Source organism: Lepidochelys olivacea, assembly GCF_965140295.1.
Source record: "Lepidochelys olivacea isolate rLepOli2 genome assembly, chromosome: 23".
Taxonomy (NCBI): domain Eukaryota; kingdom Metazoa; phylum Chordata; order Testudines; family Cheloniidae; genus Lepidochelys; species Lepidochelys olivacea.
The window spans coordinates 13,301,366-13,321,119 of NC_140433.1; positions in this window are offsets into that span (position 1 = coordinate 13,301,366).

The following is a 19,754-nucleotide window of genomic DNA, read 5'->3' on the forward strand; positions in this document are numbered from 1 at the left end:
AAGTGCTTCCCGCAGCTGCTGATCAGCTGTGGCTGGTCGGTGCTGAGCACCCATTTCTTTTTCCATGGGTGCACCAGCCCTGGAGCCCCCACGGAGTCAGCACCAAGGACTATTTATATGGTGAATAAGATTTTAACTCATCCTCATCATATTTCACTTGGCTGGCTGGGTGTGATGGGATCCCCAGGGGGCAGACTGGGACTGTGGGATTGCTGGGCCCCCTGAACTCTCTCCAGCCTGGGCTATCTCTCACGATGCTTTGCTAGTGACAAGCAGCAAACCCCTCCAGGTGCTGTGATCACTCAGCACAACCGCACGTGGAGCCCCCACACCCAACTAGCTTGCATGAATACTCCCAGAGCCCCTCATGAATCATGCCGAGAAAGGCACCAGCCACGTCCCCCCAGCTCCCAGCCTTGTACCTCAGGAATACACCATCAGGACAAGCAGTGCATATTTATTAATTGGTTCACCACTTCATCAATGGAAAGTGGACATACACCAGCTTTTGTAAACCTGAGCAGATTTACCGCACGCTTCAGGCAAACTCACTGGTGAAGATAAACAGTAAAATGAGTTTACTGACTGCAAAAGAGAGATTCTAAGTGATTATAAGTGATAGGCAAAAAGTCCGCGTTAGTTACCAAAAGAACATGAAATAGAAGCCCACAGTCTAAACTCTGCTCCTGGGGGAATTCTGTGACCCTGCGCATGCACATAATTAATGATAATCATAATTAATGAGCGGTGCATCTTTGCAGAGCCTGTCAGGCCAGGTCAGGAGACAAGAGCTATGGGAAGACAGATAGTGTGGGCTACGGGGGGGTCAGAAAAGGGCTCATAAGGGGTAGTGGGGGAGGACAGACTGGGACAGGGGCTGAATGGCAGTGGAGGCACAGGGCCACAGTGAGGAGGGAGGTGCAGGGCCACCTGGTGATGGGGGGAGGGGGTGCAGAGCTACATAGGGACAGAGGGTGGCTGAGTGGGGGCACAGAGACACATGGGGATGGGGGGACAGGGACACAGAGGGACAGAGGGTGGCTGGGTGGAAGCACAGAGACACATAGGGATGGGGAGGGGGTTCAGAGCCACATAGAGGGAGGGGGAGGGGTGCAGGGCCATGTGGGGATGGGTGACGGGGTGTCTGAGTGGGGGCGGAGGGACACATGTAGACAGGGGGTGCAAGGACACATAGGGGTGCTGGAACACATAGGGATGGGGCAAATGTGCCTGACTGAATAGGAGAAGTTAGGGGTCAGCCAGGGTCTGCATGGGGGAAGCTCCCTAATTATCCCTCCCCACCCACCCCCAAAAAACCTGTTCCATTCTTTTCTCACCCATACTCAACAAACCTTCAAGTTCACATCCAGGCTCCTTCTCAGCAATTTACTTCCCTCTCCCTCAGCTCCTCTGTTACCCCTGACTCCCCCACACCTTTGCACTGCTTCTGAGGGGTGCGGGAAATACGGTTCTGAATTATTACTCGGAGTTCAGTATTAACATACCTAGTAAGGAATCTACCTGTCAAAAAACATTTCCTGAATCTTTTTTTGTTGTTTGTATTGTTTCAGACTTACTTGCTGACAGGTATTTTGAAACTAATGACCAAAAAATAATTGAAAGTGGTGTGATTATCTTGTGTTATTTTGACAAATAAAATATTCAGAATTTTCAAATACTGTGCACAGGATTTTTAACTTTTTGGCGCAGAATTCCCCCAGGAGTAAAACTCTCAACGCTTTTAGACTGGACAACATCTAGATGAAGCCGTTGTTCTCACCCCACTGGGTAATGCAGTTCATAGTACGCAGATTTCACCCCTGAAACCTGGGCCAGTCTCCTCTGTTGCAGTCTTCAGCCTTCTGAGTGTCCTTGTTGCCTGCAGTGTAAGTGGGTGAGGAGATAAGGCAAAACATGGGGGCCCCATGTTCTGTTTTATACCCTCAGTCCATGTGCTTGGAGAACACGAGTCCAGGAATGCCTGGCGGGGCCTTGCTGAGTCCCCCAGCAACACCCCAGTGTGTTTCCTGTGAGTGAGTCATCGAATTGTAACTCCCAGGCAGGACAATGGCTGGTGATGTCTCTTCAGCACCCCTCCCCACATGGCGTTGGTTACCCACCTTGTCAGTGTCTCTTGAGAGCTGGCATCTGGGCACTCCCCAACCTCACTGCATATTTTAGTGACAACCCGATAACACATTCGCATAACGCACATGCATTAATGACGTACATATTTAGATAGAACAGTGACTTTCAGAGGAGCTTTAACCTTTCCCACGATCCCTCACATGGCCTGATCTCTATGCACGATCACAATTCTATATAAATGAGGAATATGGGGGTTACAGGACGCTCCCCCAAGGTACAGAATGCCACAGGGGGTGCCATTTAGGTGGGGCGGGGATGGATTTAGCTCCCCTGGGTTTCAAACTGGAGGTCTACTCACCCTAGCCCCAGATGGAGATTTTAACTGCAACACAGCTAAGCCACAGTATGCTTTGTAATAAATCCCCAAACTGGGAGCAGCCCAGCCTTTGGGGCAGGGAGTTTGTTTGAACAGAAACCAGGAGATTAAGATAATGAAAGGCTTGACATTAAAGTAAATTAAATAGAATGACGAGTACTTGTGGCACCTTAGAGACTAACAAATTTATTTGGGCATAAGCTTTCATGGGCTAAACCCACTTCATCAGATGCATGCAGTGGAAAACACAGTAGCAAGAGATATATGTATATATAAACAGAGAACATGAAAAAAGGGGGGTTGCCATACCAACTCTAACAAGAGTAATCAGTTAAGGTGGGCTATTATCAGCAGGAGAAAAAAACCTTTTGTAGTGATAATCAGGATGGCCCATTTCAAACAGTTGACAAGAAGGTGTGAGTAGGATACAATTAACTTAGGCTTGAAGAGACTGGGAGCGGATGGGTCATTACACAAAGTAAAACCATTTCCCCATGTGTATTCCCCCACAGCTCTCCTCCTGGTAATAGCTCACCTTACCTGATTGCTCTTGTTACAGTGTGTATGGTAACACCCATTGTTTCATGTTCTCTGTGCATATAAATCTCCCCACTGTATTTTCCACTGAATGCATCCAAGGAATTGAGCTGTAGCTCACGAAAGCTTATGCTCAAATAAATTTGTTAGTTTCTAAGGTGCCACAAGTACTCCTTTTCTTCATGGGGAAATAGTTTTTAGTTTGTGTAATGACTCATCCACTCCCAGTCTTTATTCAAGCCTAGTTTAATGGTGTCCAGTTTGCAAATTAATTCCAGTTCTGCAGTTTCTCTTTGGAGTCTGTTTTTGAAGTTTTTTTTTAAACAATTATGACTTTTAGGTCTGTAATCAGGTGTCTAGGGAGGTTGAAGTGTTCGCCGACTGGTTTTTGAATGTTATAATTCTTGACGTCTGATTTGTGTTCATTTAGTCTTTTGCATAGAGACTGTCCGGTTTGGCCAATGTGCATGGCCGAGGGGCATTGCTGGCACAGGATGGCATATATCACACTGGTAGATCTGCAGGTGAATGAGCCCCTGATGGTGTGGCTGATGTGCTTAGGTCCTATGATGGTGTCTCTTTAATAGATATGTGGACAGAGTTGGCAACGGGCAAGGATAGGTTCCCGGGTTAGTGTTTTTGGTGTGTGTGTGTGTGAAAGTTTTTTTTCTCCTGCTGATAATAGCCCAACTTAATTGATTACTCTCATTAGAGTTGGTTTGGCAACCCTCATTTTTTCATGTTCTCTCTGTATATGTATATATATATATATATATATATCATAGAATCATAGAATATAAGGGTTGGAACGGACCTCAGGAGGTCATCTAGTCCAACCCCCTGCTCAAAGCAGGACCGATCCCCAATTAAATCATCCCAGCCAGGGCTTTGTCAAGCCTGACCTTAAAAACTTCTAAGGAAGGAGATTCTACCACCACCCTAGGTAACGCATTCCAGTGTTTCACCACTCTCCTAGTGAAAAAGTTTTTCCTAATATCCAACCTAAACCAACTTGAGACCATTCCTCCTTGTCCTGTCCTCTTCTACCACTGAGAATAGTCTAGAACCATCCTCTCTGGAACCACCTCTCAGGTAGTTGAAAGCAGCTATCAAATCCCCCCTCATTCTTCTCTTCTGCAGACTAAACAATCCCAGTTCCCTCAGCCTCTCCTCATAAGTCATGTGTTCCAGACCCCTAATCATTTTTGTTCCCCTTCGCTGGACTCTCCAATTTTTCCACATCCTTCTTGTAGTGTGGGGCCCAAAACTGGACACAGTACTCCAGATGAGGCCTCACCAGTGTCGAATAGAGGGGAACGATCACGTCCCTCGATCTGCTGGCTATGCCCTTACTTATACATCCCAAAATGCCATTGGCCTTCTTGGCAACAAGGGCACACTGCTGATTCATATCCAGCTTCTCGTCCACTGTCACCCCCAGGTCCTTTTCTGCAGAACTGCTGCCTAGCCATTCGGTCCCTAGTCTGTAGCGGCGCATTGGATTCTTCCGTCCTAAGTGCAGGACCCTGCACTTATCCTTGTTGAACCTCATCAGATTTCTTTTGGCCCAATCCTCCAATTTGTCTAGTCCCTCTGTATCCTATCCCTACCTGCCACCGTATCTACCACTCCTCCTAGTTTAGTATCATCCGCAAATTTGCTGAGAGTGCAATCCACACCATCCTCCAGATCATTTATGAAGATATTGAACAAAACCGGCCCCAGGACCAACCCTTGGGGCACTCCACTTGATACCGGCTGCCATCTAGACATGGAGCCATTGATCACTACCCATTGATCCCGACAATCTAGCCAACTTTCTACCCACCTTATAGTGCATTCATCCAGCCCATACTTCTTTAACTTGCTGACAAGAATACTGTGGGAGACCGTGTCAAAAGCTTTGCTAAAGTCAAGAAACAATACATCCACTGCTTTCCCTTCATCCACAGAACCAGTAATCTCGTCATAGAAGGCGATTAGATTAGTCAGGCATGACCTTCCCTTGGTGAATCCATGCTCACTGTTCCTGATCACTTTCCTCTCGTGTAAGTGCTTCAGAATTGATTCCTTGAGGACCTGCTCCCTGATTTTTCCGGGGACTGAGGTGAGGCTGACTGGCCTGTAGTTCCCAGGATCCTCCTTCTTCCCTTTTTTAAAGATGGGCATTACATTAGCCTTTTTCCAGTCGTTCGGGACTTCCCCCATTCACCATGAGTTTTCAAAGATAATGGCCAATGGCTCTGCAATCACAGCTGCCAACTCCTTTAGCACTCTCGGATGCAACGCATCCGGCCCCATGGACTTGTGCACGTCCAGCTTTTCTAAATAGTCCCTAACCACTTCTTTCTCCACAGAGGGCTGGCCACCTACTCCCCATGCTGTGTTGCCCAGCGCAGCAGTCTGGGAGCTCACCTTGTTCGTGAAGACAGAGGCAAAAAAAGCATTGAGTACATTAGCTTTTTCCACATCCTCTGTCACTAGGTTGCCTCCCTCATTCAGTAAGGGGCCCACACTTTCCTTGGCTTGCTTCTTGTTGCCAACATACCTGAAGAAACCCTTCTTGTTACTCTTAACATCTCTTGCTAGCCGCAGCTCCAGGTGCAATTTGGCCCTCCTGATTTCATTCCTACATGCCCGAGCAGCATTTTTATACTCTTCCCTGGTCATTTGTCCAATCTTCCACTTCTTGTAAGCTTCTTTTTTATGTTTAAGATCCGCAAGGATTTCACTGTTAAGCCAAGCTGGTCGCCTGCCATATTTACTATTCTTTCGACACACCGGGATGGTTTGTCCCTGTAATGCAATAGGGATTCTTTGAAATATAGCCAGCTCTCCTGGCCTCCTTTCCCCCTCATGTTATTCCCCCAGGGGATCCTACCCATCAGTTCCCTGAGGGAGTCAAAGTCTGCTTTCCTGAAGTCCGGGGTCCGTATTCTGCTGCTTACCTTTCTTCCCTGTGTCAGGATCCTGAACTCGACCAACTCATGGTCACTGCCTCCCAGATTCCCATCCACTTTTGCTTCCCCCACTAATTCTTTCTTGTTTGTGAGCAGCAGGTCAAGAAAAGCTCCCCCCCAGTTGGCTCCTCTAGCACTTGCACCAGGAAATTGTCCCCTATATTTATATATATCTTCCTACTGTATTTTCCACTGCATGCATCTGATGAAGTGGGTTTAGCCCACAAAAGCTTATGCCCAATACATTTGTTAGTCTCTAAGATGCCACAAGTCCTCCTTGTTCTTTTTGCTGTTACAGATTAACATGGCTACCACTCTAAAGTAAATTAAGGATCCTTAGATGATCCTAACAGCGTTGACAAAATGGGGGGGTTTTCTTGGTTTTTCAATGGTTTGCATGCAGAGGGGGTGGGACTCAGTTTCCCTGCGTGTTACGGGTTGAACGAGGTGATGGGAGAGGGAGTTGATTGGTACAGAGGACCAGCAAGGGAGCTTGGGACCCCGGCCAATGGCCTGGAGAATGGAGACCCCAGCGACTGGTGACCTGGTGACCGGGAGGCCCAGCTCGGGAGTCACAGCAGGGTCCGGCCAGTGGGAGGACAATGGGCTGTGAAGAGAGGACCCCGGTGACCAGACCAGCTGGTTCCAGCCAGAGGGGCCAGAGGACAGAAGAGGGGAGAGGGAGCCCAGGCGACCCTGTTTACCTGGAGAGAAGACAATGGACAGAGGTGGGACTTGGGGCCGGTGAGATCAGCTGGGAAGCAGGAGGACTCTGGGCTGGAGAGAGGGAGCAGGCAGAGCCCACCTGGATGCAGGGGAGACTGGGATGTGCTCTGCTGAGGGAGGCCAGACCTGAGGCCCTGAGAGTTTTCTGTGCTTGGTTCAGACACTCAATAAACCCTACTTTTAATGTAGCTATACTTGAACAAAAAAACTTCAGAAACAGACTTCAAAGAGAAACAGCAGAACTAAAATTCATTTGCAAATTTAACACCATTAATTTGGGCTTGAATAGGGGCTGGGAGTGGCTGGCTCATTACAAAAGCTGCTTTGCCTCTCCTGGAATTGACACCTCCTCATCTATTATTGGGAGTGAACTACATCCACCCTGATCGAATTGGCCCTGTCAACACTGGTTCTCCACTTGTGAGGTAACTCCCTTCCCTTCATGTGCTGGTATATCTATGCCTCCATCTGTAATTTTCACTCCATGCATCTGAAGAAGTGGGTTTTTTACCCACAAAAGCTTATGCCCAAATAAATGTGTTAATCTTTAAGGTGCCACCAGATTCCTTGTTGTTTTTGTGGATACAGACTAACATGGCCACTCCCTGATACATGAATACCCTGTTAAGTCCTATGCGCTAGCCTTGCATGGGAAGTTATGAAATTTGGCTACATATGGTGCGTGCCAGGGAAACATGGTGTAAGGTTGGGAACACCCAAAAGCAGCCTTCAGGTACAAGAGTGAACAGGCCAGACAATGCTGCCAGCCCATTGAAGAAATAGACACTCCCAGGGATTATCCGATGCTTTGGGTACAAAGAAACTGACCTAGCTACCCATTGGAGAGGGTTTGACTACGGTCACAGCAAAAGAGCTTTCCAGCTACCTGGAAGAAGGTAGAAGACTATTGTTAGTTTATGAGTGCCTGGCAAAAGCATTCATGTACCTGCAGCTTGGGTGTGTCCCTGCCTGGGGATGGCTGTGTGGGTGCAGGACCTGGAGGGGTTTGCAGCACAGTGTGAGAGGGAGCCCTGGCTGGGGAGACAGAGGGCTCAGCACTTTCCCAGTTCCAGGTTGCACACCGGGGAAGTCTGTCACAATCACCCCCTGTGACCAGGGTCCTAGTGGGGAGGCAGCTGTGGTCACTCAATTAGGGGGAACTGCAAAGCATGGGGCAGCCAAACCCGCAAAAGCTGGTGGATATTCCAATACTTAGATTCACCAAGCCAGCATAAAACAGCTTCTCTATTACCTTGTTATACCAATAAAATAAAAACCAGCAGGATCTTATTAAAGGGACAAGGCAAAATGCCACATGTATTGTAAATATAATAAAAAGAAATATATATAAAACTCACACTGCTGTATTGTTAGTTATTCCTTACTTAACTATATATATATATATATATTCATTCATTCATTCATTCATTCACTCATTCATACCAGCTCTGCATAGGGGTTCTAGTTACCAGCCTAGAAGTTGCTTGTGACAGAGTACAGGCCAGGTAACCTGTACACGAGAGTGGAGCCGAGTCCGTGTCAGATGCACATCCAATGCTCCTGAAGGGTAGAGGCAGAACTGGAGACTCAAAGTTCTCAGTCCTTAGTCTCCATTTTAATAGGAATTTCTTCCTGTGCCAGTCCATGGAATTTGCTTTGTCATATTGTTAGTCATGACGGCTCCAGGACGGCTGTCAGGTGCTCATCAGCTTTCTTCATCCTTTGAATTGGTCTTAATTGGTCTTAATTGGTCTTGAATTGGTCGGGTGGATCCCAGTTTGCCCTCCGGTGCGGTTCTCTGGTTGTCTCCACCCGGCATCTTTTTCGGCCAATTGATATTAAATTCCTAGGCTGGCACTTCCCTGTTTATTCAAAACCCACCATTCATTCACATACATTCCTTACTTTAATAAAAACACATTTCTCATTTCACCAAGTATTGTTATTTTATTTGAGACTCCCTGTCTCTTAACAGTCCTTCGGTATTGACTTTCTTTTCATATACAAAGGTGTTATTTATTTGAGACTCCCCGTTTTTTAACATTCCTGATCCAAACTATAGAGGGTGGGAGTCTCTATGTGACATTTCTATGAGTGCCGCTCCAATTCGCGGCTCTTCACAGGCGTTACAAAAAAGCATGTCAATCTCCATCACAAAGTATCCGTTTGCAAAGTAGAGCCATTTGAACAGAACCATTTGAGAAAGTAAAGTTCATTGATTGGTTTACATTTATAAGCATCAATCTTAATAACAAGTGAGAAAAAGTATCAATTCAGAGAAAGCAGAGCCAGCTGAGCGGTTTGCAAGGTACGGTTTGCAAGCTTTAATACAGAATTGTCAATCAATATTGCAGATTTACAATTATGTCAAATAGAAGAATTATAAATGTTATAAATGCAGACTTACAAATATTATAAATCAGTATTGCAGGTTTACAATTTATTATAAACAGAATCACAAATATTAAGAATATGCCTACAATAATCCCCCTTTTGACACTAAGATATACAGATAATCATCAGTGTCACCTATTATGTAGCCTGTTCAAGAGGAGGTACTGTGAGGCTATTTGACTCTGCGATTCTAATCGAGTGTACATTCTTTTTATCCAAAAACACATACCACACATTCCGATTATGCAGATACAATTTAATAATAAAACTATTATCAAGGGATGTAGCATTACTGATAGGATACCAGTGGTGGTTTCAGAGTAACAGCCGTGTTAGTCTGTATTCGCAAAAAGAAAAGGAGGACTTGTGGCACCTTAGAGACTAACCAATTTATTTGAGCATAAGCTTTCGTGAGCTACAGCTCACTTCATCGGATGCATACCGTGGAAACTGCAGAAGACTTTATATATACACAGAGAATATGAACCAATACCTCCTCCCACCCCACTGTCCTGCTGGTAATAGCTTATCTAAAGTGATCATCAGGTGGGCCATTTCCAGCACAAATCCAGGTTTTCTCACCCTCCACCCCCCCACACAAATTCACTCTCCTGCTGGTGATAGCCCATCCAAAGTGACAACTCTTTACACAATGTGCATGACAATCAAGTTGGGCTATTTCCTGCACAAATCCAGGTTTTCTCACATCCCCCCCACCCCCATACACACACAAACTCACTCTCCCGCTGGTAATAGCTCATCCAAACTGACCACTCTTCAAGTTTAAATCCAAGTTAAACCAGAACATCTGGGGGGGGGGGGGTAGGAAAAAACAAGAGGTGGTTGGTTCAAAGAATATATCATACCAGTGATAAATTGTTATTTGTTTCTCTGCTGTGGCAATTCTTAACATGTCCCCATTGGTATGTATAATATGAATAGTTCGATTTCCCACCTGGTCATTTGTTTGTTCTAGAAACTGTGTCACTTCTTTACTTCTTATTAGACTATCAGTAAGGTCATGCCATTGAACTCCAAGCTCAATGGAGAATTCAGCCAACTGAATATAGCACTTACTTTGCACTTACATTCATCTACTGGAGGACTGCTAACACTCCCGTCTTCCCAGAATACTTCCTCCCAAGAATTAATACACACACATTGTCCATTGTACAATACTTTGGTCTCATTATCCAATTCGTCCCATATACATGATCCTAATGAGGTGTCTTTACTACAAGGTTCTGGAGCAACAGGCAAGGTGGGGCACACCCACTGTTGAGGAGTCCATTCGGTACAACCTCTCGTGTCCAATAGCTTCCCTCCCTCCCCAGCCCACTGGCTCGAGGTTTGGGGTAGCCAGAAGGATCCCATGTGTAATATGGGGAGGGGACTAACCTTCCATATCTTTGCCTCCAGGGACCGTTGGTGTGCAATTTTGACAACAATTTCCCCTATTAACAAGTCTGGTTTTACACTGCTGGAAACATATTGATAAGTGTCAAATAATGATCTCTTTCTTTGTTTTAACAAATGCATCAAAACCTTAATATTTCCCAATATGACCCAGAACATTTTGTGTTCCAAAGTGGCTAGGGCAAGTATCTGCATTTCAGTGCATGCCATGGCTATGGCCGTGTGGTTTCCTATGTCTAAACTTTTCTTATGCATAAGCCATGTAGCAGTATTGAGCCATTGCCAGAGATTCCACTGGGCTTTTAAGTTGCCCAGACCAATTTGGACCAAGTCTACATTGGCATGTACTTGTTTTTGTATCAGGTTGTCCTGTAGTTGAGCCAGGGAGTTTAATTTGTTTTTAATAGTTTCCAAATCTACTGAGTTGGCAAGTCCTGCTCCTGCTCCGAACCCGCCTAGCATGGTATCCATAATGTCTCTTTTAGTTCTGGGGTGAGGGGTATCTGGAATGGACAGCTTATGTGTCCTTATCCAGGCTAACAGTATGGGGAGAGAAAAAGTCATACACTTGGGCTGTACTCTTGGTACATTTTGTCGTGTCCAATCCATGTCGATTCTTACTTTTACCAGCAGGGGGCTCACCAAGGTTTTTATGGGGGTAGTCTGGGTTTTAAATAACGCTGGTTTGGCCATTTGTACTGGGGTGTTTCTTATAAACACATATTCATAAATCTGGCTTCTCAGGCCAGTCTTTACCGGTGCGGTCCACAACTTTCTTGAGAGCTTCTTTAATAGCGCGGTTCATTCATTCCACTTGTCCTAAGGCCTGGGGTCTGTATGGAACATGGAGTTTGTGTGACACCCCCAAGGCTTTTAAGCATTAGGGTAAATATGTTTCCCAAGAATGATCCTCCGTTGTCTGAGTCGATAATCTCGGGAGTCCCATATCTGCAAACCACTTCAGAGAATAGTTTCTTAGCCGCGGTACGAGCGCCATTGTCCCTAGTAGGGAACGCTTCGACCCATCCGGAGAACGAATCTATGATTACTAGCAAGTACCGGAATCCTTCTTTACTTCGTGGCAATTTGTCAATGAAATCTATTTGGATCCTATGCCAGGGACCCAGCCTTCTTTGATGTAGCAGTTGAGGCTGGTATGGGGGTCGGGCTTTATCTTTGGCACACTGAACACAGTTCCTGACCCATGTTTCTACATCATCTCTCATCCCCCTCCATTCTGCCACTTGCTTCAACCTTCCCAGTGTCCCCTCCACTCCTTCGTGCATGAATTGGTGAGCTATATTCACTAGTTCCTGCCTTTCAATTCTTCCTGGGACGTGGACTGATCCTACTACCTTCTGTTCCTGCCTTCGGGTTACTGCTGCCATCCCTTCATAGTCTTTGGCTATAGCATCGGCATGGTTATTCCAGATGGTTACAGCTGCTGAGCCTTTCCCATGTGCCTTTACATGTTTGATTTTTAACTGATCGGGATGAGAGGTAACCCAGGCATAAATCCATTTCCATTCCTCTATATACGCTATTTCTTTACCATCCGCGGCTTTCCAGCCGTTCTTTTGCCAATCAAACATCCAATATTGCACTCCATTCACGCAATAGTTGCTGTCAGCATAGATGTATACAGTCTTGGGACATTTTTCTGCTGCGTACTGTTTTAAAACTTGATATATTGCATGGAGTTCGGCATGTTGTGCCGAGCCGTGATTTAAATACCCCTTTAACACCTCTTCTAAATTTATGGCAGCATATCTGATTCTCTTTTTACCATGGATCACCACGGAACTGCCATCGGTGAACCAAATGTGTCTTTCCCGACCCACTGTATCTAGTTCTTCAAGGGGGGGCAATTGGGCTTGCATGATTCTCTGCTCTAGTGTAACTAGTGGACATTCATGCTTAGTTCCCCTTTCGACAAGAGCATGAGTCAGCATGTCAGGTTTAGATACTGTGTCAGTCCGGACTCCTCTGTTTACCAGGGTTAGGGTCCATTGTGCCATTCTGGTATTAGATACCCTGCCTCCTATCAACCTGCCAGACAGGATGTATTTCAGAGGTGTATGTGTACTCTGTATTGTAATTGGGGCACTGCCAGTAAGCGGCTCAAAGGATTGAACAGCCCATACGGCTGTCAGACACTCCCGTTCGCAAGTGTCAAAATTTAATTCAGCTCCCTGCAATTTCTTAGATTCGTATGCTACTGTGGAAGTATAACACTGTATAAGTATAATGTTGTATAAGGGGATATGCTGGATACATTGTATATGAGAGGGCATGCCAAAACATGTTACAAAGTATCTGAGGGAGCACAGGTAGGGACAGTTAGCTTTTGAATGGAGAAGCAATTGAGATAGAGCCAGCACATCTAAGAAGCAGGCATCAGAATGGAAGGTGTGAAGGGCAATTAGTTAAGTTAACTGGAAGCTGTTAAAGGAGATTGTTAAGGGTGGCAGGTAATTGAAGATACGTGACTGGTCTCAGGGATCTCGAAGGGTGGTGACTAAAATCTTTTTCTTCTTTTGTCTGTAACTTCTCTGTAACTTGTTCTCCAAAAAACTGTATAAATTAAGAGACACAAGCCCCACTCGGGGGGCTCACTTCTAAATGTATTAGCAGAGCAGCTTTGCTAATAAAACAGAGTGGTCTGATAAATTGTGAGTCTGAGTCAAACTTTGACAATTTGGAGGTCCCACCGAGATGGCAAGCGGCTTCACTGAGGCTGTGTGATCCCTGACTGCCTTGCAGGACGATCGTGGCAGCCGGCGCCTGGGCGCTTAGTCCAAGCGATCCTCCACAAGACAGAAAGGTACACAGCAGCAGCGCAGTCTACACCATTGAACTTGTTGGTTCCCACTCTGTTCGGGTAGGGGTCTTTGGATCCAGCTTCTGGAATCAGAAGTCTCAGGTAATTATTATTTTTGTGCTTTAACCGGTTTGAGGACTGTCTTGTCTTTGTGTCTAACCGTCTTCCCCGTGGTTTGTGTGTGAATCTGGGAGCCATCTCTGTCCGGAGACTGGCTGACCAAGGGGTCCCCGTCCCCACGGTCTGAATAAGTGGAATCTGCACAGCTGCAGCCGCACCACGCCTTGGGTATAACCCCGGTGTGAAAGCAAGGGCAGTTGAGGCAGTAGCCTGTGGGCTCCTTTCTGTGTGTTGCACCAGGCACCGCTCTGCTGAGCCCGAATTTCCTTCTTGTGTGAGTGCTGTGTGAAGTCCTCCTGGATGGGTAATCAGAAGTATAAGGTAGAACAGTTCCCTAAGGGAACTCCAGCTTATTTTATGTATTTTAGGAGGGGTCCGGACTCTTGTAGATTTCTTGAAAAATGGTCCAAATTAGCTCTAGAGAACCCCAAATTACAGTGGCCACTGTTAGGTTCTTGGGACAAGGATCGAGTGGACGCTTTAAAAAGCAAACTCGTCCTCCCAAAAACCAAATTGGAGAGAGGAGAAGTAGACTGCTTCATGCAGTGGTGGGAAGAGGCAAATCGTAGATGGACTGAGTCAAAACTCACCTCTCTTAAAAATTCTATCAAAAAACTAACAGTTCAATTGGATGCAGTCTCTCCCACCACTAGTCCGAGCGCTCCCCTTTGCCCAGTCCTGTGCAATGATCCGGATCGAACCCGACCCCCACCATACTCCTGCGCAAATAAGAAATCAGAAAAGGAAAAATCTTCAGTGACTACAGATAATGAAAGTGAAGAAGATACCCTCATTGGCCTCACAGCTCTGCAAAATATTATGAAGAAGAAATCATAGTATCATAGAATCATAGAATATCAGGGTTGGAAGGGACCCCAGAAGGTCATCTAGTCCAACCCCCTGCTCAAAGCAGGACCAATTCCCAGTTAAATCATCCCAGCCAGGGCTTTGTCAAGCCTGACCTTAAAAACCTCTAAGGAAGGAGATTCTACCACCTCCCTAGGTAACGCATTCCAGTGTTTCACCACCCTCTTAGTGAAAAAGTTTTTCCTAATATCCAATCTAAACCTCCCCCACTGCAACTTGAGACCATTACTCCTCGTTCTGTCATCTGCTACCATTGAGAACAGTCTAGAGCCATCCTCTTTGGACCCCCCTTTCAGGTAGTTGAAAGCAGCTATCAAATCCCCCCTCATTCTTCTCTTCTGCAGGCTAAACAATCCCAGCTCCCTCAGCCTCTCCTCATAACTCATGTGTTCCAGTCCCCTAATAATTTTTGTTGCCCTTCGCTGGACTCTCTCCAATTTATCCACATCCTTCTTGAAGTGTGGGGCCCAAAACTGGACACAGTACTCCAGATGAGGCCTCACCAATGTCGAATAGAGGGGAACGATCACGTCCCTCGATCTGCTCGCTATGCCCCTACTTATACATCCCAAAATGCCATTGGCCTTCTTGGCAACAAGGGCACACTGCTGACTCATATCCAGCTTCTCGTCCACTGTCACCCCTAGGTCCTTTTCCGCAGAACTGCTGCCTAGCCATTCGGTCCCTAGTCTGTAGCAGTGCATTGGATTCTTCCATCCTAAGTGCAGGACCCTGCACTTATCCTTATTGAACCTCATCAGATTTCTTTTGGCCCAATCCTCCAATTTGTCTAGGTCCTTCTGTATCCTATCCCTCCCCTCCAGCGTATCTACCACTCCTCCCAGTTTAGTATCATCCGCAAATTTGCTGAGAGTGCAATCCACACCATCCTCCAGATCATTTATGAAGATATTGAACAAAATCCAAAGCAGACTGCAAAGATTCTCTTGACATCTCTTCTTGGAAAAGAGAACCTGATGGGAGGTTAATGAGAGACTCTGATCAAACTGTTGTGGCACCCTTATGAGTCCTTAAAATGGGAGAAAGTGAGTCCATATGGGATTATAAGCCCTGGACTTGTAGGAACTTTTATCTATAGTTAAAAGTTTTCCCAAACCACAGGAAAACTCTGTCAAATTTGCTGAGGAGTTTCTGTTAATCTGTGAAACCTATGAACCCTCTGAGACAGATCTCCAACTGTGTAAATTGTTAGCTCCTGCCAGTTATTATGAAATTTGAAATATGAAGTTGGCTGCCGCAGACTGGCCAGCTGAGGCACGCCACTCAACCATAAAAAGTACTGGCCCAGATTCGGCATACAGAGACCGGTGTATGGCTCTTTGGAAGCACCTGCATCAAGCCATTCCCAAAGTGTGGTCTCCTAAAACAAACTGGACAGCAATACGTTGCTGTAAGTAAGGGCAAGGAGAAAGCCCAGGCGACTATAGGTCCCGGCTAACTGATATTTTCCTACAACATTCAGGAATACAAGAGCCCGATGTAAATGGGCAGGGGGCCTTGGCACATGCATTGGTTGATGGTCTTCTCCCTGCCACAGGCAGCATGTTAAAACGAGTAAGTGTGGGATGGGAGACTGAAACCATGGACAAATTGCTGGCAGTAGCAGAGCATTGCCACCGCACTTTCAAAGGAAAGGAGGAACAGTCCTCCCAAAAGTTAATGGCTCTGCAGATACAGCATTATTCAGGATTAAGCAGACCACACCGGGGACAGGGACGGGGTTGCGGAAGGGGGCGGAGGGCTGGATTAACTGGGGTTTGTAACTACTGTAAACAGCCTGGACACTGGAAAAAAGAGTGTCCAAGACGACCTAATAATTGTATGGGAAATCAAGTGAACCCCCCGCTGGTTCCTCCAGCTGATCCCCAACCCTATTTTTCACCCCAGCAATGACGGGATGCTGGAGAACCTCACAAAGTTTTATCTCCCTTATTACCTCTGTCCCCTACTGGAGAATGTGTCCTGACTGTAAATGATCTCTCTCTCCCTTTCCTTGTTGATACTGGAGCTTCTCTTTCTACAATCCGCACCACTGACTTGCCTGAGGTTCCCCGATCTGGAATATCTGTGTCTGCTGTTGGCATTACAGGGATCCCTACCTCTTTTCCCCTCTCAAAGCCTTTGTCTGTTCAGGTCGGTCCCCTCTCTGAGGAGCATGCATTCCTCCTCTCTGATTCCACCCCTGCAAACCTTCTGGGACAGGACTTGCTATGCAAACTTGGCTGTACTATTTACTGCTCCCCAGATGGTGTCTATCTGCAAATCCCTCAGTCTTCCTTATGTGATTCTGTAACCTCCCTGCTGTCTGAAACTTCCCTCTCCACTCCGGTCCCTTGCTGTCCCTTAACTCCGTCCCTAGAGCACCTAATCTCTCAGGTTCCTTCCTCCCTATGGCCATCTCACCCATCTGAAGTGGGCCGATTAAATACTGACCCAGTTTGGATTACTGTAGACAATTCCAAACCCCTGCCTCGCCTGTCTCAGTATCCTTTGAATCCTGAGGCAGAGGCTGGGATTGCTCCAGTTATATCTGCATTAAAAGAACAAGGATTTATTGTCCCTTGTTCCAGCCCCTGTAACACCCACATCCTCCCAGTTCAAAAGGCTGATGGCAAATCGTGGCAATTTGTTCAAGACCTTCGAGCTATTAACCGTATTGTCAGACCTTCTTTTCCAGTGGGTCCTAACCCTGCTACATGGTGTTTCGCATGTCGGCAAGGAGGGGATGGTCTCTGCTATGAGTAAGGCGGGGTGGTGGGCTCCCCATTTCAGCTCCTTTGCAACCCGCCCCTGTGCCGCTTGTGTTACTTGTCAAAGCCACAATGTCGGCAAATCTGTAAAAGTAACACAAGGGTTCCGGGGTTTGCCTCAAGCACCTTTCCTACACTGGCAACTTGATTTTGTACAAATGCCAAAGTGTCAGAAGTATGAATTCATTTTAGTTATAATATGTCTGTTTTCGGGTTGGATTGAAGCCTTTCCCTGTCACAAAGCTGATTCATTGTCCGTTGCAAAATGTCTGTTAAATCACATTATCCCTACCAAGGGAATTCCTGCCACTTTGTCTAGTGACCGGGGAACACATTTTACTGGAAAAATTGTTCAACATCTAAACCAGGTATTACATGTCACCCCCCTGTTGCACTGCCCTTACCATCCACAGAGTGCAGGGGCAGTTGAAAGGCGAAATGGTGAGCTTAAAAATAAGCTGGCAAAAATCTGTAGTTCCACAGGGTTAAACTGGCCAGCTGCTTTACCACTGGCCCTTATGGAAATTCGGTCATCCCCGTCCCAGAGACACAAATTGAGTCCATTTGAAATCGTCATGGGACGCCCTATGCGAACAATGGCTACTATTAGCCCAGCCCCAGACCTAAACCTAACTCATAGCACGCTCCTCCAGTACTGCAAAGGGTTAATGCAAGCGGTGAGCTCCTTCCGTTCGCGCAGCTTGGCCGAGGGAACCCACCTCTGCTGCCTGTCACACCCCTGAGCCTGGTGACTGGGTCTACCTGCGGCCTTGGAACCCCGGTGGAAGGGTCCGTACCGGGTACTGCTCACCACCCAGACAGCAGCGAAATTATCCGGCATCGCTGCATGGATCCACGCCCCACAGTGTAAGCCAGCGCCACCTCAAGGGGACCCAGCACCTCTGCAAGACCACGCCGAACCAGCTTCAACCCCAGAAGACAAAGAGGAACCGCCTGCAATACCTTACAATCTGCGCTCTCGTAAGGGTTGCCAGAAGCAGAGGGTAAGCAGACAGCAGGACCCAACAAACAGGAAGCCGTAGTGAGCCTAGCGTCTGCTGCCTGGTGGACGTAAAACCGTGACTGCGGATCCCTCGAAAGGGGCTGTCGGAACCAGAAAGGGTCCTGCTTCCAACATGTGTCCTTTGAGAAGCTTAATCCTCAGCTCCTGTGTCCTGAGGGTCTGGGGAATCCAGAGTGACAGTGACAATTCTTTCATCCAACAACAGGTGCAGATAGCCCAGATCCTGAATATTTCTAATGGCTGGGTCTGCAGCCACATCCCAGCTCACTCACAAACTAGTATCCCCACCATGGCAATCCCTTTGAATTCCTCAGAGCCTGCTGGAGAACCCTATCCACTTAAAAGGACATGGAAGGAAAATGACACTTGGGGGCTGGGAAAAACATATGTTCCTAAACTTATAAGTGTGGTGAAAGGAAAGGGCCACTGGTGCTGGGTGTGTAATGGGACAGGGCTGAATCTAGGGAGGAGCAGCTGTCTCCAATACATCGTGTCCCATGGTGTATGGGACTATTCAAACAAGGTTGGAGAATGGCGAACCGGGTATGGAAAGATAAACTTCCTCTCAACCTGCGATCAAACCAAAGATTCAATCTCTTGCTCTCCCTACAGCCTCCCTGAGAAAAACAGCACCATCTACAAATGTCATGTGAATGCTACCTCTTCTCCCAGTGAAAATCATCCTGTGCGCTTTGGGGGATACTATTCCTCCTTCGTAAATTCTTACATGTCAAAGGGTTGCAGTCAACCCTTCCCAGCTTTAATGGGACATCATTGGGTTTGTGGGGAAAATGCTTACACTGTGTTACCAGCAAATTGGTCAGGTATCTGTTATCCTGATCAGCTTTTCCCACAATTCCGGGTGCTTCAATCCCTCCCACGAAATCGCCTCCGTAATTTCAGGCGAAAAAGGAGGGACTTGCCAGATGCTAAATGGTATGTGGTTAACATTAGCCCCCTAACTTGGGAAGAAGCTGTTGGCATTTCTTTAGTCCCAGTAGGGGGGTAATCCACCATGCAAAAAGGCTTTTAAGGTTACAAGCGGTGGTTGAGATCATGGCCAATGAAACAGGAGAGAGCTTAAAAGCTCTAGCCAAAGAAGCAGGAGCGGTCCGACAAGTGGCCCTCCAAAACCGTCGGGCATTAGATATAATACTGGCAGCCAAAGGAGGGACCTGTGCTCTAATTGGAACAGAAAGCTGTGTATACATACCTGATAATACTAATGAGGTAATAAATCCTGCTAGCCATCTGGAGCAAATTGCATACCTTCCCCACGAAGAACCAAGTTCCTTGTGGAAATGGATAAGTAACTTATTCAATTTCTCTAGTCTGGGAAACTGGTTGTTTCAAGGAATCCTGACTATCCTATTTGGAATTCTAATAATCTTTGTGTGTTTTTGATTTCTTGTTGTATCCAAAACTGCACAAGACACACCATCCATCAGGTTACCCCTAACCAGAGTGCTAATCTAATGTTGTTAAATGTCACCAGTGAAAGTAATGAAAAAGAACGATTGATGTATGGAATCCAGTAAGTCATTGGTCATGGGCGTAGCCTTGACCAAAAGGGGGGATTGTGGAAGTATAACATTGTATAAGGGGACATGCTGGATACATTGTATATGAGAGGGCATGCCAAAACATATTACAA